This window comes from Vulpes lagopus, chromosome 6, assembly GCF_018345385.1.
Source record: "Vulpes lagopus strain Blue_001 chromosome 6, ASM1834538v1, whole genome shotgun sequence".
Lineage (NCBI taxonomy): Eukaryota > Metazoa > Chordata > Mammalia > Carnivora > Canidae > Vulpes > Vulpes lagopus.
In genome coordinates this window covers 89,189,099-89,213,107 of record NC_054829.1, presented here as the reverse complement: position 1 = coordinate 89,213,107, position 24,009 = coordinate 89,189,099, and the positions used below count along the sequence as shown (strand labels likewise).

At 34.1% G+C, this 24,009-nt stretch overlaps 1 protein-coding gene and 1 pseudogene across 5 annotated transcripts in view; both read right to left on the bottom strand.

The window, feature by feature from the left end:
• CCSER1 (coiled-coil serine rich protein 1) overlaps positions 1-24,009 on the bottom strand; it is an 880,050-nt gene that overhangs the window by 730,889 nt on the left and 125,152 nt on the right. The gene's annotated exons all lie outside the window — the stretch shown is intronic.
• Positions 1,474-2,966, bottom strand: LOC121493587 (annotated as a pseudogene).

The following is a 24,009-nucleotide window of genomic DNA, read 5'->3' as shown; positions in this document are numbered from 1 at the left end:
CAACTGTAAAATCATTCAATAATCTAAAATTTGCTAACACCTAAAAATCTTCTAGAAGCACAATGCTGAACAACTTGAATAAAACAATATATCATCACATAAACTATTAATGAAAGACAAATATAACACTGCAACATGTTAATTTTATTTTTATTATAATTTTATTTTGACAATCACATTTTAATTTCTTAATAAACCTTGTGTATATTTTCATATATTTTTATAAATTTCTGAGTCAGATAAAATAAATGTATTTTCTAAGTTTTCTTCTAATATTTCTTGGTTCAGAAGTCATATGACCTCAATCATGACAGATCCTAAAAAATATACAGGTTGAACTAGACCTTCCAATCTTTCAGGGGCGTTTACTACTCTGCACATTATTTTCTTTGGGAAAACAAATTTGTTATAGAAGAGAAGTGTCTTCTAATTAAACCCTTAAAGCTATATAAACAAACAAAAAATTACACATGTAGATAATATGACTACACAGATGTATGTGCTTGACTCTACTGGAAGTGGTGTGAAATTCAGTTTGATCTCAACTGAAGAAATAGTATCCTTTGTTTTTTAACACCAGGATTTATTTTTTTTTAATATTTTATTTTTTTTTTATTTATCTATGATAGTCATACAGAGAGAGAGAGAGGCAGAGGCATAGGCAGAGGGAGAAGCAGGCTCCATGCACCGGGAGCCCGATGTGGGATTCAATCCCGGGTCTCCAGGATCGCGCCCTGGGCCAAAGGCAGGCGCCAAACCGCTGCGCCACCCAGGGATCCCTAACACCAGGATTTAACAAAAAGTTCCCAGAAAGTACTTTATTCAGTGATCTCTATAACTTAAGCAAACACTATCACTACCCTTAATAGTGCAATGTCATACAGGAGATCTATTCTGAATAAAATAAGAGGTGAGTCTTATCTGGCATGGTTCAGAAAAATATAAATTCTAGTTAAAAGGGCTATATACATTGCTAATGTTACCTATTTAAAACAGAGTGAGTGTAAAATAAGAAATATTGAATATATATATATATATATATATATATATATATATATAAATATATATATATTTACTTTCTTTCATGATTCTAAAGGCATTATCTGAAGGCATAAAAAGACCCTGCAGGAGTTCAAAGCAATCATCTTGGAAACTAAATACTACATACACAAAAAAGTATGTCTGTCTGTACAAGTAAAAGAAACAAATAAAAAACTTCCTTCACCTTTTTCTCTTTTTTTTCTCATTAAACTTTTGTTTTAATGGGTCTCAAAATTTTGTGACAGATTTTTGGTCAAGTTGTTTCCATGAAAAAGTACTGATCTTAAAAACTAATAACTTAAAACTAGCGCACACACACACACACACACACACACACACACAAACAAACACAAAACAAACAAATGGTCCACAAAACATTCTCCTTTCCTTCTGAAGGTTTTACAATTCTTAAGATGTGTTGCTATTATTAACCAGCCTTTTACTATTAAGCTTAAATGGCCAATTAAATACAAACAGTTCTGAGACCCTTCTTCCACCACTGATTAAGACTGGGGTGGCAGGTATTGTGGATAATATTCATTTAGCCTTCTGAGCTTTCTGGGCAGACTTGGTGACTTTGCCAGCTCCAGCTGCCTTCTTGTCCACTGTTTTGATGACACCCACAGCAACCGTCTGTCTCATGTCACGAACAGCAAAACAGCCCTGAGGAAGATAGTCAGAGAAGCTCTCAACACACATAGGTTTGCCAGGAACCATATCAACAATGGCAGCATCCCCAGATTTCAAGAACTTGGGACCACCTTCCAGTTTTTTTCCAGAACGACGATCTATCTTCTCCTTTAGCTCAGCAAACTTGCAAGCAATGTGAGCTGTGTGACAACCCAGCACAGGTGCGTATCAGCACTGATTTGGCCTGGATGGTTCAGGATAATCACCTGAGCCGTGAAGCCAGCTGATTCCATTAGTGGGTCATTTTTGCTGTCACCAGCCACATTGCTATGATGAACATCTTTGACAGATACTTCTAGACACTGAAGCCCACACTGTCCCCAGGAAGAGCCTCACTCAAAGCTTCATGGTGCATTTCAACAGATTTTACTTCCGTTGTAACATTGACCGGAGCAGAGGTGACCACCATACCAGGCTTAAGAACACCAGTCTCCACTCGACCCACTGGGACAGTTCCAATACCACCAATTTTGTAGACGTCCTGGAGAGGCAGACGCAAGGGCTTATCAGTTGGATGAGTTGGTGGCATACCGCAATCCAGAGCTCCAAGCAGTGTGGTTCCACTGGCGTTCCCATCTTTACGGGTGATTTTCCATCCCTTGAACCAAGGCATGTTAGCACTTGGCTCCAGCATGTTGTCACCATTCCAACCAGAAATTGGCACAAATGCTACTGTGTCGGGGTTGTAGCCAATTTGCTTAATGTAGGTGCTGACTTCCTTAACGATTTCCTCATATCTTATCTGGCTGTAAGGTGGTTCAGTGGAATCCATTTTGTTAACACCAACAATTAGTTGTTTTACTCCCAGTGTGTAAGCCAGAAGGGCTTGCTCATGGGTCTGCCCATTCTTGGAGACACCTGCTTCAAAATCACCAACACCAGCAGCAACAATTAGGACAGCACAGTCAGCCTGAGATGAGCCTGTAATCATGTTTTTGATAAAGTCTCTGTGTCTTGGAGCATCAATGATGGTCACATAATACTTGCTGGTCTCGAATTTCCACAGGGAGATATCAATGGTGATACCACATTCATGTTCAGCTTTCAGTTTATCCCTGACCCAGGCTACCTGAAGGAGCCTTTTCCCATCTCAGCAGCCTCCTTCTCAAATTTTTCGATAGCTCCTTTTTGTCAATCCCACCACATTTGTAGATCAGATAGCCAGTAGTGATAGACTTGCCTGAATCTACATGTCCAATGATTACCATGTTGATGTGAGTCTTTTCCTTTCCCATTTTGGTTTAGATTTAGCAGTGGTTTTCATGACACCTGTGTTCTGGCAGCAAACCCGTTGCGAAAAAGGTCCTTCACCTTTTTCACTGCCGACATTTTTCAAATATTTTCCTAGAATTTGAATACCCCTCATCTTTTTTCACATAAGCCAAAGATGAAGAGTCACCTGATAGCTCACAGTATCATTTCTTTCTCCCAAAACCTGTGATGTTTAGTTTATACAACTAAGCAAACAAAAAATATACACACATGCAGTATGAAAACAAAAGTTTCAAATCCAAGCTCTGACACTTACTAGTAGCATGAGCTAGAATATAGATAAAAATTATCTTAAGTATGAGAAGGTGCAATATCAGAAAGAAACTTAGCACTTTGCCTGATACTGAGTAAATTTCCAGTTTCTTCCTTTTCTGATGCAATGCATTCAAGCAAGTGCTGCATAAAGTGATTATAAAAATGAACTACTTAACAAAATCTGTCCCAATCACTCCATTTTAAAAATCACCTAAAGATATTGGGGGAAAAGATATATAAATCAAAATCAGTATTCCAATCCCTTATAATGAACCTCTCCAAAGTACACATTTTTTAAATTTAATTTAAAAACAATGATCAATATTTGAAAGGTTTGTGAAGAATGTTGCATGAAGTAAATCTGGTCCCAGCTCTATTCTTTTTCAGAAAATATTTCAGAAAATAACTTTGTAGAATGCAAATAATCATGCTGAAAAGAAAATCTCCAATACAGGATGAAATGGATAAAAGAAAATTCACAGAAACCAAATATTCTCCAGGTTACAATTTTTCAACATTAAGAAAGTGATGGCATAAAATAAATTATATGTAACATATCAAAGGGCACTGATCAACTTTTACCAAAATTAAATAAAATACATGCTTGAAGAAGTTTCCAAAACAATCTTATCTAAGTATGTCATTTAGCCACAGATTTAAATGAGGCTCACACCTGCTTAGGTGGTTTAGGGCTCAGCTGGAAGGACCTCTGTTTAACATTCTTCAACTCTACAGTGTAAATTATCCTTAAATGAATTTCTAAAACGTTTTACTGTTTTCCCTTAAATGAATGAGGGACTAATGGAAGTATATTTAACAGATAAATCACTACCACAACATGAACAGGGCCGCTTAAGCCATCAGGTCAGTGAGGGCAACATGAGATAAATTCAAGAAATGATCAGGACCAAGTGATTGATCACAGGGAAGAAAATGAGATTGTCAGCTGAAGGTAGAGTCAGAAATCATAAAATCATTTGGATATGTTTAATCTGCAAATTATTATATTTGCATATAATGTAGCCACACTGAATACATGAAGTCCTTTTCAACAAATAAACAAGATAATAATCCAAACAAATAACTGCTTATATCAGAAATATCTACTTTTAAGTGCAGGTAACTACTAAGAATGATTTTGACCCTAAGGATGATCTGTAAACAGAGTTATAATGCCCTAGATTAGATTTGTACAAATCAATTGCCTAGGGAAAAAAAGAGAGTGACTGATGCCAAATTAGCATGATAATAGGAACACAATAGGAAAGGAGAATACATTTCAAAGAGATTGTTCCAGCAGGATTTAGAGAAGCAGAGGAGTTCCTTGTCTGACCTGTGGAAGACAAGGGATTGTGGTACATATTTAGAAAGACAAATCATCTTGAGACCCAGCCCCCTATATGATCTTGGTTCCAGACAAGACAACAGAAGGTAAAAAGAAATATAAAAACAATGGATTTTGGCCACAGATTAGAGAGAATTTAATAGTGAAAGAAGTCAAAAGCTGTATCTACATGTGACCAGTCTTAGGTATTTGAGATTACATTTATATTTAAAGAACATTATAATTTATGTTCTGGGATTTATACACAATGAACGTATAACTGTTAAGAATGCAGACTCTTACACAAAACTATCTGGACTTGAAGGTCGTATTGACATATGAGTTGACTTGAGAGTGGCTTACAAAGTTATTTAAACTCCCTGAACCTAAAATTTCTTCATGAGGATAAACAGTTGCACCTACCAAAGAATTTTTATCAGGATCTAGCAAACACAAAAAGCATTTAGTATAGGATCTATCATATGATAAATGCTTTAACTATTTATTAAGAACAATTAACCATACTCATACTATTTCACTGCGAATTTTTTTTAATTCAGTTTAAAACTTTCCAAACCACTCTCACCTGGAAGTTCTAATTCATTCTACTCATGGACTAATACTGTCATTTCCTGAGTCGATCCTGAACAAGACAGAATGATTATTAGAAGCTGCAATACCTACATGTCAATGGGGCTTACAATTAGTACTGATATATCTGAATAAACAGTGATGTGCTCACTGTTGCGTTTTTTAACTTGTCTCCTACAAATAATTCCATTCACCTATGTCTTGCTTTTGACTCAAAATATTATTGACTGTGCTGACGTTCCTGACAATTTTAGTTCAATTTTTCATTAAGTAAATGAGTTCAATTACTCAATCTTATTTATCTTTAACAAAATAATTCAGAATTCAAGGAGCAAATAACTAACAACATTATGAATATTCAAAGACTGTGTCTTCTGCTCAAAACATGATTCTCAAAAGATTAATCTGATAAATTTTTTAAGCAATGCCAATGTCAGTGTAAAAAATACACAACTTTAAAGAGGATAGCACACATCTAAAAATGTATGTATTCGTCAATAAAAATTATATTTTTTATAATTATATCTTATATTGTAGAAATCTGTATTGGCTTTAAAATATAATTTTGGAAAAAATTCTGCCAGCATCCTAAGTAAGGTTTCTTAGAAGCAGGGCCTTAGCACGGGATTCTTGTTCAGACTGCTTATTGGAGAATTTCTCAGGAGAAGGTGAAGAAAGGAAGTCTGATAGAACAGAGGGAAAAGCTAATCAAATACATGGTCACCAATGGTCTGAGACTACCTTCAGACTGATACCTTGATAATATGGCTGATCTTTTGTATTCTCATGCCAGTCAACAATTTGCAGACTTCTCTACAGAATGAGAAATGAGAAAAAAAAAACATACTTGAAGCACATATGGCAGGAAATGGATTATGTGGAATATATAAAGAATTCCTTTGAATCTGTTTTTTAAAAATCCAAAAGGAAAAATAAATGAGTAAAAAATATGAATGAGCAATTTCCAGAAGAAATACACATTACCAATGAATATATGAAAAGATATTCAAGCCTATTAGTAACTATGGAATATAGAACTCCCATAAGCCAATTAGAAACAGAAAAACAAAACCAGGAAAAAAGGTAGCAAGGAATACAGATAGGAATTTCATAAGAGGAAACAAATCTTTAATCAATATATGAACAAATATTCCAACTCTACTATTAATCAGGAAACTGCAAGATACAATTTCTTACCATTAATAGTTTAAAACTAAATAATATCAACTTTGGGTGAGTGAAGTGTTACTTATGGACACTTATAAAAGAGTCCAAATTATTAAGGTTATTTTAGAAAATTATATATCAAGTTAAGTGATTTCACTTCTCAGCATTTACCCTAGAATAAGGCTCACATAAATGCACAAAGAAACATGCATAGGGATATTCAAGGTTGGTTTATATTAGTTAAGTTAAAAGTAATATAAACGCCCAATAATAGAATTTAAAAAATAAAATGATATTGTTCTACAGCATAAGGCCTAAGAGCTAAACATGTAAGTTAAAAGTTATAAACTGACATAGAGAACAATTTTCACGGTATTTAATAAAATCAGGGGCACTGGGTGGCTCAGTCAGTTAAGTGTTTCCCTTCGGCTCAGGTCATGATCTCAGGGTCCTGAGATCCCTGCTGGGCAGAGAGTCCTCTTCTTCCTCTCCCTCTACCCCTCCCAACCATTCATGCCCTCTCTCTCAAAAAGTAAATAAAATCTTTTTAAAAAATAAAATCAAATAGCTAAAAGATAGGTTATATAATAATTTACAAATCTATTATGAAAATTTAAAAATAATAAATATTTTACAGATTTACATAGATGTGTATGCATAGGAAAAAATCCACAATGATATACTTCAAAGTGTGAATAGGGGTTATCTTTGGACAGAGCCTTTGTATTGAGGGCTGTCATCAATGAGGATGTTAGTATTCTAAGTAATATGATGAAGTTTTTGGGCAGCCCAAGTTACTAAGTGGTTTAGCATCCAACCCAGGGTGTGATCCTGGAGAAGCCGTGATTGAGTCCCACATCAGGCTCCCTGCATGGAGCCTGCTTCTCCTTTTGCCTGTGTCTGTGCCTCTCTCTGTCTCTTTCATGAATAAATACATAAAATATTTTTTAAAATATGATGAAGTTTTAACAATAAGAATGGATTAGTGAATTATTTTTGTAAGTAAACTTTTAAAAATTCAAAATAAGGTAGTATAACCATGTAAAAGCCTATACATCTATATATACCTATACATAGCCTATATCTATGTATCTACATATCTATCTATATCTATCTATATCTGTATATAAATATAAGGTAGTTATAGCAATATATAGCCTAAAGTAGTATAGAGCCTTTTATTATATATAAGATTATATAATATTGAAGGATACAGTTATGTAAATATGTTAAAAGTAACTTGGAAGGTATCTCAAAATTAGTAATAGAAGTTGCCTCTGCAAGAAGGAGAATGAACACATGGGAAAATGCTTTTCTAAGAATTTGAAAATAAATAAGTAAATAGTAATTTGGCCCAATACGACAAAATACAAGTACCAATAACCTCTTCAAACATTTTGTATTTTAACACCAAATATTTAAATAAATAAACAAAACCTGTGAAAGTGCTAAGAATCCTTACACTGGTATAAAGGCTTTGTGTTTTTCCTGAACCTACACTTTTAACATTAAAATTAATATTTTATGTGACTGTCAGTCCAAACTGCATCTGTTTACAAACTAATATTTACTTTTCTATCAGCTCAAATTCTATTTACTTTAGTTATTGAAAGCTATTTTTCCCTCTTAAAAAAGCCTTCATTATTTCTTTACCATATGATAATTTATCTAAATGTTGTCAAGGATAGGTCAGACACAAGTGATTCATTCCAGGTTTTTCACAATCTTTTAAATGTTTTGGTATTTTTCATAACACAAACATTAAACCACCACATATTACTTTATCTAGATGGCTAATAAATTTGAGTTATACGATGACTTGCAAGCATATGGCATTATGACTTTTTCTCATTAATAATAAATTGAGGGCATTTTACCATTTCTTTTCAAGGCTAGCAAACTAACCAAAGGCTGGTTTCTATTTGCTAGATTCAAAAGGCATGCTTATTTTAGACACTTATAATGGTTTGTTTACTAAATATTAAAATGACTGGATTTGCGCCTTACACTTTATTTTCTTTACTAAAAAGTAAAGGAGCAACTTTATAATAAATAACCTGCAGTTGCGCCTACATATCAGCAGAGGGTGCAGGAGATCTTCCTTTTAAACAATAGTCTTTTTTTCTTACAACTTTCAAAACCAATTTAATATTTATTGTGCAGTTAATTATCAAGTCCTTCGTGTAAATGAAAAATGACAATCTCCAAATACATTTGCAAATTATATCTTCGTGTTTTTTTTAACAAATAGTAGCTTATAAATTGCCTTTGGAATTGGAGGAAGACTAATTCTCAACTTGGAAGTTACAGTAAAAAGGTTTTTGCCTACTTATCCACTTAAAACTATGTATAGAATTTGTATTTTAAAGAAAATCCAGATTCAAATATATAAATTCAAATTTATTATTTATTTCCTAACATCTTTCTTTTTTTCTAAAGAACAGAACATATGTACTGCTTTGTAAGAAACATTAGTATAAGAAGCTTACAAATAGGGATCCCTGGGTGGCTCAGCGGTTTAGTGCCTGTCCTGGAGACCCGGGACCAAGTCCCGCATTGGGTTCCCTGCATGGAGCCTGCTTCTCCCTCTGTCTCTGCCTCTCTCTCATGAATAAAAAAATAAAATCTTAAAAAAAAGGCTTACAAATATAATAGCATATTTTATCCTTATATGTTGTAAATATTCCCTAACTTTTAAAATTTTATTTACAATAATTCATTGGACAGCTCATGGTCACAAATATAAACAAGGAAAATACTATCAGAAAGTACTACAAAATGACACAAAACCAGAGGGAAGGAATTTTTTAAATACAAATTAGAATACACACTAGAAGATTAAATTCAAAGATGGTTACACTCAACACTTGTAAATATGTTTTATCTGTGTCTGTATATTATCAGTAATTCAGATACCTGACAATACAAATCAGCATAAATAGTAATATGGAATTCAACAGTTTCAATGCATGCTCCAATTTAAACATAAACTGGATCAATATAAATGTAAACTTAGATCAATGTAATTTAAAGTCAGCATTGGTCTGATGAGATGGAAAAAAAGACATGAGTATATCTACAAATTATTACTGCATTTCTTTTTTATAAATACTGTTGTAGTTGTATCCTGCATAATGCGAATGGCAGCATGTTATAGAATATACTCATCTCCATTCAGTTATGTGTTGGTATGGTGTACAAATTCTGTCAGAATCATTTTAAAACCAGAATCTTGGATTTATTGTGTTTTTTTAAGTGTTGTCATCGAACTCAACATGTAATGATCACATTTGTCAATGACACTGTTTCACAATTTATCTGTGGATATAATTTCTCTTGGACTCTGTTTCTCCATTCATGAAATTAGAAAACTGGATAGATGAATTCTGTGAGTTTCTAATTTATTAAAATACATGCATACCATCTGTGAAATTTAGGATACACACTAACATGTGCACACACACATACACACATGCATCTGATAATGACATTCTGAATATTTTTTTCAGTCCAAAGTTAATAATGAACAAGATTCAGTATTGCTTCATAGTTAAGTGAAAATAAAGCTCTAAAGAATATTGCCAGAAACAAACGTAATACATTTTACAAAAAGAGAGCAAGAGTATATTTGGAAATGCAGTCTATTTGTTACATGATAAAATCAGAAATGTGATAACAAGTTTCTTTCTTCCCCTTATACTGTATTTGCTTACATAAATTATTGAATTTGACCAAATCATATACTTATTTTCTTACTTTTCTTATTATTTAAAATTGTAGCTTGTAACACATGAATTATAACAGGGGTGGATACAGTTTTTAGAATCTAGGAAGGAAGGCATGGCTAATATTTAACATATTCTAATGATAAAATTCTCCAATATGGTATCAGATTGAAATTATTTCAGATTTTGTCAGATATATTTTAAATTGGTAGAATAGGCCAATTATTAGATTCTAGATCCACAAAATATAATTAAAAGTAAATTTTTCCAAATACATTAAACTATATTTTATTACCTGTGTTGTTCCTTTACTTAAATTTTATTTGTTTTTAAGAGGAACTACATTATACATATTACAATAAAGGGAATATAATAATTCAGCTCATTTCTTTGTTAAAACATGCACACACACCTTAAATTTAGTAAATAAATCCACTAATAACTTAGATATTAATTATAAATTCACTAATAACTCAGCTTCTAATGAGACTATGGTCCTGCATCAAAGGCCACTATAAGGAATGACTGACTGCTCTTGAATTTATATGGAGTCATATATCGGTAATTTATAGAAAAATTAGTAAGAATGAACTCATGAGAGAAGGGCCTATGTTTACACCAAGTGGGCTGTGTTAGTTGTACTTGGTAGCAAGAGTAACATGCCTGACTTGGGTTGCCACTAGATGGAGATTTTGCATCTTGGAACATTCAAGGAGTTCCACCTTGGTGTTCATCTGGAAGGTGAACTTCTTTTTGTGAATAAAGAAATAAAAATCCAGTTGGTTAAATACCTCATTCAAAGATATACAGATAGAAAAAAAGAAACAAAAATATACAGATAGAATAGGTAGCTAAACTAACATTTATAGAGCTTAGAGTTCCTGATAATGTAATCAACTCTAATCCAATCAAACAGGAGACTGTCATTGCCAGAAATATATCCTATTTGAAACAAACAAAAGGTTGTTCTATACACAGCTGATATATCTACATAGTTAAATATTGCTCCCATTTTTGTATAACTTTAAAATATAATTTACTTTTCAAGAAGCTACATTACCATAATTAGTTTTTCTTTTTCACCTTCTGTGGCTTTTTTTTTTAACTTAGTCACAAATTCACTGGAGAAAGTGCCCTCATATTTAATAAATACATAAGTTATCTCATTTTAATCTTCCTAACAACTTTATTAGATAACTACCAAATATATAAAATATGGAGACAAGGATGTAAAGTCGAGATTTGAATTCAGGTATTTCTGAGGCTAAAGATAAACTTTGAAATTATATCATCTTCCTAAATGCATAAAATAGATAAAGGGACAATAATATATGATAATAAATAATAATATTCATAAGGCTGTTGCTGCCCTAAGAATGTGTAATTGGGAATGGTTTAGTATTTCAACTTAGTATTCCAATGACAGATCCATTAGAAAGTAATCAAGAGGACTTTTAAATGACTCTCCAATCACAAATCACAGAGAATGTTAATTCTGCAGGGAATAAAATGGACCCACTAGCAAAGAATGTGCAGAGTGTTGAGTTCAACAGTGAGAAAGAAAGAGAGTAGTAGTTACATCCTACAGACTTAACCAAGCTAACAGTTGCATGTACAGGACTAAATATTAAATAAGGACATTAGTAGGATTGAAGAACATTTTGTGATTCATAATGAAATCTTTAAAGAAAGAAGTATGCATCCAACTGTCAAAAGAATGAAGAAAGAATATATCATACAACAAACAGAAGGTTACTGGAAACTGGAACAGAAACTGGAAGAACCTGCAGGGCATCCTTCTTGCTTTGTGGAAAAAAACATAATGGACAAAACACTATACATATGTGTGTGTGTGTGTGTGTGTGTGTGTTACAGTAGTGTAGTTTTATAGTATGTAGTATAAGCTATATATAAATACTTCAGAATAATTAAAGATTAAGGGTCATAGTCATCTCAAAATATACTTTTTTAGCTTTCTTCTGAACATCTTAATATCCAATTCTGGTTTTCTCCTATATATAACCTTAAGGGTTAGACTTCTGGATCCACATTTTTCTGGGCTTGAATTCTGGCTGTGCACGAATTAATATTGGATAAACTGCTTAATGTCACTCTTAGCCTCAGTTTCACTATGTGTGAAATGTAGGAAGAGCATCTCCCATCATTACCATTATGAGGATGAAATGAACTACTGTATGTCAAGTGCTTAGACCTGTGCCCGACAGGAAGTGTTAGCTATTTTTTTTTATCATTACAAATTATGTAAAGTGTATCCAACTTTTCTATTTTAAGAATTTGAAATAGAAATCTATCTCAAGAATTTGATGCCTCAGATGGGAAAAACTTTTGAAGCAGCACTTTTTGGACAATTTTCTCTTAGTAAGACTTGTTTCTATGTGAACTATAAGTTAAGACAGTGTAAATGTGGATAGAGTGGGATAATATTCACCACAAACCCTTAAGTTAAAGATTTATACAGTAGCCTAGAAATCATGAAAGGTAGAGATAATAAATTCTCTTTAGTTTTCTTTGATTCAAGTATATTTTATGCTGATTCCTTGGATAATTTTATGTTGTTCATATTGTCTAGCATAATATTTTCAAACATGTTTTATTAAAATAACTGAAAAGCTATATAACCCTAATATGCTGGGCAGCCCAGGGGGCTCAGCGGTTTTAGCTGGGATCGAGTCCCACGTCAGGCTCCCTGCATGGAGCCTGCTTCTCCCTCTGCCTTGTGTCTCTGCCTCTGTCTCTCTCTGTGTCTCTCATGAATAAACAAATAAAATCTTATAAATAAATAAATAAAATAAATAAATAAATAAATATTGATCACTAAGAATTCTTCTGTTAGCTTAAATATGGCAAAGAATGTATTTTTCTGGCATGTTTTACTTTCTGTATGTGCTTTATTTTTTTAAAGATTTAATTTTTTTTTATTTTTTTTTTTATTTATGATAGTCACAGAGAGAGAGAGAGAGAGGCAGAGACACAGGCAGAGGGAGAAGCAGGCTCCATGCAAGGAGCCCGATGTGGGACTCAATCCTGGAACTTCAGGATCACACCCTGGGCTGAAGGAAGGTGTTAAACCGCTGATCCACCCAGGGATCCCTCTGTATGTGCTTTAAATATATTTTCATTAATATTGTCTAGCAGTATATTTTGCTTATTTGATTTAAAATATATGTAAACACATGTCATTATAATCTAACTGCAAAAAGCAATCCCCATTGTCAAATCAACCAGCCAATGAATATTCTTCAGAAGAAAAGATTTCAATCATCAAATAAACCTGTTAATACCCCCAAGTCAACATTCTCACTTAGTCATGTTTGGAATCTAATAGGAAAGGAGGAGGAAAGGGGAGAAAGGGGATAACAACTTGGAATATCGCTTCTATGAATTAAGGCACCATCCCTTCCAACATTTCTTTAAGAAGTACTCAAGGGACCTCCTGAGGAATAAAACGTTTGACTAATACCTTGGAGATCTTTAGAGACTGGACAATGCATCTTAGAAAGATTCAAAAGAGGTGAGAAGGTTGCCTTTTCTTTCTTGTAAAGTGGGAGACAGATTGTAAAAGGCAAAGCACGGAAGATGACCTGACAAACCTCAGAAGCTTTTCAAGCAAGGAAAAGTATGAAGTTGGGGATTCAGAAATTGATTCTTTTTTTTAAAGATTTGATTTATATTCATAAGAGACACAGAGAGAGACAGAGACACAGGCAGAGGGAGAAGGGGGTTCCTTGCAGGGAACCCGATGTGGGAGTGGATCCCTGGACCCCAGGATCACGCCCTAAGCTGAAGGCAGAGGCTTACTTAACTGCTGAGCCACCCAGGCATCCCCAAAATTGATTCTTCTTAACAGTATCCATGCCTATGTAGGCCAGAGCGAGTCCTTGAGACCCTGGGTCTGAATATCACCACTCTAGCACATACAATTCTCTTATTCTAGTAATTAAAATGCAAGAGAAACACCTTCTTCTAGGCAGAGAGGATGTAAAAGAGAATAAGAGACACTTGGTTCCTTTTCTGGTGGAGAATCTACTCCAGTGATGGATATAAAATATAAACAAGATATCAAATGAACCTGACAGATAATCTCGGACAGTGTATATGTCATGTAAAAAATAATCATGGTAATAAGATAAACAAGTGAAGGGGGCAAGTGTGGAGGTAGGGATATTTGAGGCGAATGAAGTGTCAGTGGGAAGAGCATTTCTGACAGAAGAAACATCAAGTACGAACTCTCTGGGGCAGTTTAATCTATCCAAGTAAACGGTATGAGTAAAGGGAATGTGTGTCTTCAAGAAGGTCGAGGGCCAGATCTTGTAGGGCTTCAATAGGATATAGTATATGCTTGGATTTTATTCCAACTGCTAGAAAAAGCCATCAGTTAGCCATCAGAGCTAAGTTAAAAGAGATCTCTTCTTTGTAAAGGATGGATAGTAGGAGTAACCAGCTAGCTAGGAAACTATTGCAATGGTCCAAAGGAAGAGATGATGGTGACTGGCTTAGGATAGATATAGTACAGACAAACAAGGGAATAGACGTGGTTATCTTGAGGTGTGGGGAGCACCAACAAGAACTGCTAAGAGACAGGATGTGAGGGGTGACAGAATGAAAGGTATCAAAAAAATGCCTAGGTATTTTTTGTTTGTTTAATATGGTTATTGTTTTTTTTGTAGTTTGTTTTAACTGGGGGAAGAAGTGCTATTCAAAATGACCATCATAATGGTAAAGTCAATATGGAATAGATGAATGAAAAAGACATCCAAAGTCTTAAATTATGGTTAAATATTCACATAAATAATAAATATTTTTCATATTGAAAGCAATGTGTTCCTTCAACATAGCTTTTAAATATAACTTCATTTCTGACCACAAAGTTAGAAAACTTGAAAAATATGGAAAATATAGGAAAATATAAAAGATGAAAGCATCCAAGCCCACCAATGGTGAGCTCAGTGGATTTTTTTAAATGCAGGGAGTGTGTACTTTGTGTGGCACAACGTTAACTGAAGCATGTGCATAGAGAACTGCATCCTTGCTCTGCACAATTCTGTGGTACTTAACTCTCATGTTAGAGTCCCAGCTAACACAGTAAATCATGCAAAGCAATGAGAACTGTGTTTGGCATTTTTCGTAATTTTTATATCACTGAGATAAAATAAAAATATAATGTATCTTTCTAAGAAATTTCTCACCTATTATCAACTCTTCCTAATTTTTAACAGTTCCATGATATTTCTTACAGGGATTTACAATAAATTACTTAAGGTAAAAAAATCTATGTATAGATAGTTACAATCATTTCTGTTAAAAATAGCAATCTTAGACTATACTATTTTTTTTAATTTATGATAGTCATACAGAGAGAGAGAGAGAGGCAGAGACACAGGCAGAGGGAGAAGCAGGCTCCATGCACCGGGAGCCTGACGTGGGATTCGATCCCGGGTCTCCAGGATCGCCCCCTGGGCCAAAGGCAGGCGCCAAACCGCTGTACCACCCAGGGATCCCCAGACTATACTATTTTAAAAGCAACTAATCCATTTCACCTAAATAGTAATTTGATGGCATGAAATGTCTCCATTTTTAGGTGGACCAGTGTTGGGAGTTTTTATTAATGAAAGAACCCTAAGTGATGTTTTAGATTCCAGCCCAATAGCAGTATTGCATCTATCAGTGTAACTGGACCAAAGTCCTACATGTAAATCTCCATGTGGTAATAAATGAAGCTGTTCTGAAGCCTACAAATTCTTTCAGGCCACTGGGGTACCATTTAGTAAATTACCAGAGCAACACACTACGGCTCCAGCCACCAGAGGCAAAAATGTCTAATTACACTATGTTTATTTGTCCTCAAGATGTCTCTCTCCCATTCTGCAATGATTAATTCACTTGAGGCCATGTAGACAGAATAAGAGCACCTCTCTATAGCACTTTGAGAAACCAAGTCAAGAAAGCAGCCAATAAAGTGAAGAATATTGACATAGAGATGGGATATTTCCAAAGAATGTAAATCTGTTTACAGGTAAGTGATTCAGCATGTTTTATTAAATCTCCTACAAAGCGGGAGAGCCATGTTAGGCATAAAAGAAAATGCAAAATAAATATAGACTTGTTTCCTCCTGCCCTTAAGAGGTTTGTACTCTAATTAAATTAATACAAAAGGAAACTGAGGCTAAATGTGAATGATACTGTGGTACTGACTACAAATGCAATTATAGTTCTGAGAAGAGAAAATGATACAGACTAGAAAAGGAAATTCTTAAGGAGCAAACTAAGATATGAACATTTGAGACTAAACAGTTTTCATAATATTTTGAGATTTAAGAAATTGAGCTCACTTATATTCAATAAACACTCATTGTAAAGTATATTTTGTTTCAGGCAGGAGACTGAGGGTGCTCTTCTCTTTTCTCTCCAAATACACTGTCATTTGGCCATGGAATTAAAAGCGCTACAAAGCACCTAACTGATAATTACTGAAGCCAGAGGTTCTCAAGGTATAGTTCTCAGCCCAGCAATATAAGCATTGCCTAAGAAATCATCAGAAATTTATATTACTAAGCCACAGTCCCAGAAATGCTCAATCAGAACCTGTGGTGTCTCACCAAGTGGTCTCTCTATTGCTAAAACCTTTGGATGATTCTGGTACATGCCAGAGATTGAATACCACTGATCTAAGCTAACCAAGGAAGAATTTAGAGGCTATCATGAGGCCAGTTAACAGCAGAACTAGAAACATGATTTTCAATTCACAAGAAAGCATTTTATTTAAGTCCACTATAAAATAAATGCAAATTTTCTCTTGGTTCCAGTAACTTGTTTTTCCCCTTTCCAAACATGAACCTTGGAAAATTTAAAAGATGCTTGTAATGGTATGTACTTTGTGAAAAAAATGTATTCCCTTTTCACATGGTGATGAATTAAGCAAACTAAGAATGTAGAGAATTTTTCATTATTTTTATTAAAATTTTGTAATTTCATGTAAAATAGAACTAATTAAAAAAAATAGTACAAGGGTACCTGGGTGGCTCAGCGGTTGAGCATCTGCCTTCAGCTCAGGGAGTGATCCCGGAGTCCCTGGAATTGAGTCCCACATTGGGCTCCCTGAATGGAGCCTGCTTCTCCCTCTGCCTATGTCTGTCTCTCTCTCTCTTTCTGTGTGTCTCCCATGAATAAGTAAATAAAATCTTAAAAAACAAAATCTTTAAAAAAATAGTACAGAACCTTAACTGTAGGCAAATGACTTCTCTTTATTTGTGCTATGTTAACCTTCGCCAATGGGAGAAAAAATATTTATAAAGAAAGCACCTATCAAGGAATTTGTGTGACACGATTTATCAAAGAATTTTACAAATTATTTTTAATGAACCAAACTAATCAGTCTTTCCTTTATTGAAATTATCAACTTAACTGAAATCATAAAGTCTGCCTCATTTCCTTTTCCAATGAAATTGCAAAATACAAGAAAAGTACAAATCAAAAGTAAAATTTTAACTTGAAATCATAAATTTTAATAGAGAGTATTTAGTGTAGTATATAATGCAATATAATCATTCAAAACAATGCAATGGAGTCTGACTTCAAGTAACACCAATAATGGGATGCTTTTATTTTTTTTTTTAATGGGATGCTTTTAAATCACAAAATTTCAATCACAAAAGTATTAGGGTTTCTATGACAAAGATGATTCACTAAGGAGTTTACTTAAAAGATAATGTCAATAGAATGACAAGTGACCACTAGATAATGGCCTCCCACTGTCACATAGTAGACCGCCAGTAAAAAATATATGAGAAATATATACCCAGGTAAAGCAAAGCTGTTTATTTTTAAAGCCAGAGAAAGCAACTCTATAGTTATGTTGTATGGCAATCATTTTACTTCCTTATACCAAATGCCTTGATGAAATTTTGATCACTTAGAACTCATCTACCTCTTTTTTTTTTCTGTATAGAAAACTCTTAACATCAATAGGATCTATAAGCGAACTGAATAAAGTAATAGACTTTAATCTGACTCTTGTGAGATACAGTGACCCAAGAGATGTTTTCCATGAACTTTACAACTTGTTTACATATTCCTCTCCAAAAGCTCATAAAGAGAGCAGTCTCTGAAGTAACCTAAAGGGGACACAGTATATAGGTTAGATGCAGGTTTGCTGAACAATAATATTTAGGGATTTGTAACAGAGTTTTATTGGTAAGTAATTTGGATAAGTTGAGATGAGCATCTGGAACATTAATTATTTCAATATGTACAAATCTCAAATTTCAGTTCTTTATATTTGTGCTTACATTAACATACACTAAAACCAAAATACTTTAAAATACTCAAATACTTTAAAAATACTAATGCCAAGTCAAATATCCAATATTCTAGACTATAACTATTAGCAACAATAAAAATGTATTTGCAATGTATGTATAAATGTATTTATATATAATTTAACCTTATTCATAGAATTATGAGCCACTTTTTAGTATCATTTTGACATTAATAACCACTCAGAAAAACAGACACACAAAATAGTGCTTTTATTGGCATAAAATAAGTAACATGGCAGATGATATATATTAATACAAAGTGATAACCCATTTATAAACCAAGTACAGTTAAAAATGCTTTCAGTGAAACTGGAGTAAAAGCTTTATAAAAAATATCAACTAAAAAGCACTCAAATATATTTATTCAAGCTTAATTAGCATGCATATGCAATTAAGCTGATTCAGGAAGTATAAAATCAAGATACCATATGGTTCTTAGTTCTCCAAAATTGCAGACATAAATGTGGATTTCATACACTGGTTTCTGAGCACAGTACTACTGATAACAGAATGCTTTGCCCAGTAATCTTTATTGCCTTTTGAAAATTCATTTTAGAAAATATAATGTTTCTATTTCATCAAAATTGTGAGAATGAAATGCAGCCAAACAGGCATGTCAATCATGGGTATCCCTATAGTGACTCAAGTTGGATTTTTTTCAGTGAATAAACTAATGCTGTCTCAGTTACAAAATTCGGCTTATGTTCAAGTTTAAGCAAATTTCAGAATTATGAAGTAATTATAAATGGTGCGCATTTATCTATCTATACATGTATTTTGAATGAGTTGGTTACTATTCACAGTTTTCAGACTTTACCACACTATGAAGAGAAAAGCTAACAAAGATAAAAATAGTCTTGAGAATGTCAGTGATTCATTCCTATGAAATGCTTTACTAGGCATGATTTTTTTTTATTCTTTAAGAGGTGAATAAAAAACAAAACAACAACAACAACAAAAAAAAACATAACCTATGCAGGGGAATAGGGGGAGGAAAGCTATGTAACCAAATTCAGTAATAGACAAAATATTCTTAACATCTATACTACAACATTGCTGTAATGGTTGAGTAAACAAAATGAGATCATTGTGTTTAAAATGCTTTTTATTGGGATCCCTGGGTGGCGCAGCGGTTTGGCGCCTGCCTTTGGCCCAGGGCGCGATCCTGGATATCCGGGATCAAATCCCACGTCGGGCTCCCAGTGCATGGAGCCTGCTTCTCCCTCTGCCTGTGTCTCTGCCTCTCTGTCTCTCTGTCTCTCTCTCTCTCTCTCTCTGTGTGATGACTATCATAAATAAATAAAAATTAAAAAAAATAAAATAAAATGCTTTTTATTGGAAAATAGTATAGATATATGTAAATATTAGCAGGATTTCATAAGTCTGCAGCCTATTTAATTTCAAATAACTTTATATATGAGCAAATACTGGGCAGTATAATGTGACCATGTGATTCACACAGCACTGGGAATGGAAATGCTAAGATAATGATCAATGCTGAAACATGAGTCCAGAGCTTTATCTCTACTGGAAGGGTTCCAATGGTTCTTTAACCAATCTGATAAAATATTTAGATTAATGGGTTAAAGATATTCTCATATGTCAGTCGCTTTCTTATTCTAATTTTCTAACAAGGCAAGGAGACATGCTGGTAACTCACTGAAGTAGAGGAGAGGTAATTCATATGCACATATAAATGAGGGCCTAGGTTAGGTCTGATTTGTAAACGCTAGATTCCTATTTTTTTGGTTATCTTGCATGAGTCCATAGACTTCAATCCCTAGAACAGAAGCCCATATATTTGGCCAGCTGTTATATAAAAGTTCAACCTCTGTGATCTAAAACAAAACAAAACAAAACAGAAAAGGAGGTAAGGGGTTGAGAGGGGAAAGAAAGAAAGGAGTGGAGATAGAGTATGATATCTATTTGTCCAGAGCAAGATTTTGCAGGCCAAAAGATTCATTATCACAATTTGTCTAGCATATTTGGATATGCTTTACTCCTTCAGTCCCCTGATTCTTGAAATCAAATAGGAAAATACTTTAGTAAGATTGATGCGTTTGTAATCTTCCTCTTAGCAAGTCTTTGGAATTTGATTTTTTCTTCACGTTGTTTACCAATCCCTTTTTTATATTTTATTAATATGGGCTTTTGGAAAGTATCTGTTCCCCTCTCCAGGACAAATCTCATTTTTTTTAATAGAATGAGGTTTTTAGACTCTTTACTTAGATGGTCTTGGCAGAGAAAATGTCAAAGACTAATAATAAGCTCTTACTTAATACTTCACTAGCATTCATAGGCCACATACACAAATTTTAAAACATTATCTATTCTCACAGCTCACACTAATACAAGCCACATAACTTCAAAGAGCAAGTCACATCTAGAGGGTGGGTTCCTAAAACATTTTATCCTATTACAGTCTATGGATTACAGTAATCATTAGAAACAGTAGATAGGTGGCTATCTGTGTAAGATGGTTCAATAAGGAACCATTTCCCCTAGCTGGTTTGTCTTGATACGTCCCTGCTACTTTTACTTTTTTTTCCCCCAGCTACTTTCACATAATGAAGAAAAAAAGTAATGGTCTAACGATACAGCAAGAAGCAGAAAAGGCGTCTAACGCAAGATCTGTCTTCATCATGGAAATGCCAACATAGTATGCTAATTCTTTTATTCAATTTCTATTCCGTTGCTTTACCTTACCTTGGAGAATCTAAGATCTTTCTAGAAAATATTCTATTCTTCACTGTGTATTTTTGCTTTGAGGCTAATTCTTCCAGTATATAATGAGTATTATAAACCCTTAGTTTTAGTTCCCACACTTTAGTTTCTACAATGGATTGGTTGGTATATGATCCCCCCTTGTTTCATTACATCCTTCTCTAATTCTAACACCATGCTGATAAAACTAATTGCATATAGCCTATTTTTTTATTCCAGAAAATTTCAGAATACAGGCATCCAGCAATATGTAAGTATCTTTAAATTTTTATACTAAGTTTTATATATATATTTATGTATACATTTTATACATAATGACCACACTACCCTACACTCAAAGTGGGAAATAGGATTCATCTCAAGTTCAACTTAAACACTGGGAGTTGGAGTGAAGTACTGAGAATAGTCATGAGGTCTATCCAAGCTCAGCAAAAAAAAAAAAAAAAAAAAAAAGTGCCCTAGTAGAATATAATGTGTGATGTGGACAATGGTAGGAAAATTGGCAGCCTATGTGCTATTTTCCACCTTAATCTGAACTCTCCTGGGTATAAACTTTCTCTTATGGAAAAACTCTAAGGTCATTAAAGTGATTAAATACATGATTTGTCAATCACCAAAAACATCAGATTTTCACTTCCTTGACTTACATCCTATCATCTCTCTTTTTCACTAACAGCCATTACTAATTCTTCTTTGTCTTTTTTATCAGTTCTGCCTATGAAAGAGAATTCCTTGGTGCAATTTGAATTAGAAATATTTCTAAAGGTAATTCCTGCTAGCACATCAAAGACTGAAGAGACAAAGAAAAAAAATCAATTAATAACAATCAATAAAAGTTTCAGTTTATCCTAAATTGTAGGCTAGACGTTACTGGATTATTAAAGATATGGTCTTAGGTTTAAGATGTTCAAATCACATTTTTGTCCTAAACTCTTAATGTTCTTTATAATTCTATGAGGTCAAACTGATGCATAATGACACATACCCATCTTTTTTTTTTTTTTAAGATTTTATTTATTTATTCATGAGAGACAGAAAGAGAGGCAGAGACACAGGCAGAGGGAGAAGCATGCTCCATGCAGGAAGCCTGACGTCGGTTGCAATCCTGGGTCTCCAGGATCATGTCCTGGGCTGAAGGCAGGTGCTAAACTGCTGAGCCACTTGGGCTGCCCCCACATACCCACCATTATAGTGTCACACAATGTATTTTCACTGTCCTAAAAATCCTCTGTGCTTTTTGCCTATTCATCCCTCCCTTCTTCCACTACTCAGTTTCCTCAATAGCAAAACAAATGTGATAGCAAGTGTTCAAGTAAATACAGTGACAAAGTAATACAAAAAGATATACACAGTACGTAAATGATTTTTCAATATGTCTTCAATGAACTATTGGTTTAAAGCTCAGTATCCTACAAATCCTTAGTGGTTTCTCTTTTTTTTCCCCCACCATGACTTCCATATCTGATGACAAAAATCTACCAAACTAAACAGATTTCATGTGTCTTCCTCAATATGATTCCTTGAAGTTTTGATAAAGCTCCATTTCAAGACAAACCTCAATCAAAGTCAAATAGGGTAAGAAATAAGGAGAATAGAGAATTAGGACACAAAATGATGTTGAAGACTTCAATTCACTGATAGGCACACAGTGAGAGAGAGAGAGGCAGAGTTACAGGCAGAGGGAGAAGCAGGCTCCACGCACCGGGAGCCCAACGTGGGATTCGATCCCGGGTCTCCAGGATCGCGCCCTGGGCCAAAGGCAGGCACTAAACCGCTGCGCCACCCAGGGATCCCTGGATTCAATGTCTTAAAAACATGTATGAATGGTATTAACCTATGAATGTTTTTAATTTACATACTTAAAAATGAAGAGAGGGCTTTCTTACTCCTGGGTTATTTTATCTGCTCCCCTCACAACACAGTTGATAAGACCCAACAATCTGAAAGAATGCCAGGATGCAAAGATGCCTTCTTCCCTTCCTTCTTATGTTTCTTGTACCTAAAAGTTTTGCTGCTCTAACTTAGTGCAGAAGAGGAAGTCACCACTTTTGTTAGGTTGAACTGTGGAATATGGAGAATTTTCCTCATGTTTGAGCTTGACTTCAGAATGTGTTTTTCAATAAAGAGGCAAGATAATGCAATATGATAAATAATGTTGCTATGTTATATTAACCACATAAATTTGTTTTTTGAGTTGGCATAAAAACTCATTACTATAAAACAAATTTTCTAGGGACACATGGGTGGCTCAGTTCTCAAGCATTCAACTTAAGTTTTGGCTCAAATCATGAACTTGGGTCCTGAGATGGAGCCCAAAGCCCAGTGCATGACTTACTTAAGATTCTCTCTCTCCCTCTCCCTCTGCCTCTCCTCCTCCCACTCACATTCTCTCTCGCTTTCTTTCTCTCGCTCTCTCAAAAAAATAAAAATATAAAAATAAAATGTCTAGAGGAAAATGCTTGATCAGATTAAGAGCCCCACAACAATCATATACATCACAAAATGCTCACCACTTAAGTGTATTAAAATATTATTTGTCTTTCTCTGACATATTTCACTTAGCATTATACCCTCTAGATCCATTCAATGTTGAAAGCGGCAAGATTTCACTCTTTTTATGTCTAAGTAATATTACAATGTGTGTGTGTGTGTGTATACACATCTCATCTTCTTTATCCATTTATACATGGATGGACACTTGGGTTGCTTCCATATCTTGGCTGTTGTAAATAATGTTGCAATAAACATGAGGCTGCATTAAAAAAAAAAAGATTAAGAGCCCCAATTAAAAAATCCATTTCAGGATTACATAAGATGAAGATGTTACACATACTTGAAATTAACAATGATCTACAAACAATGTAGAGGAAATAATTTCATGATT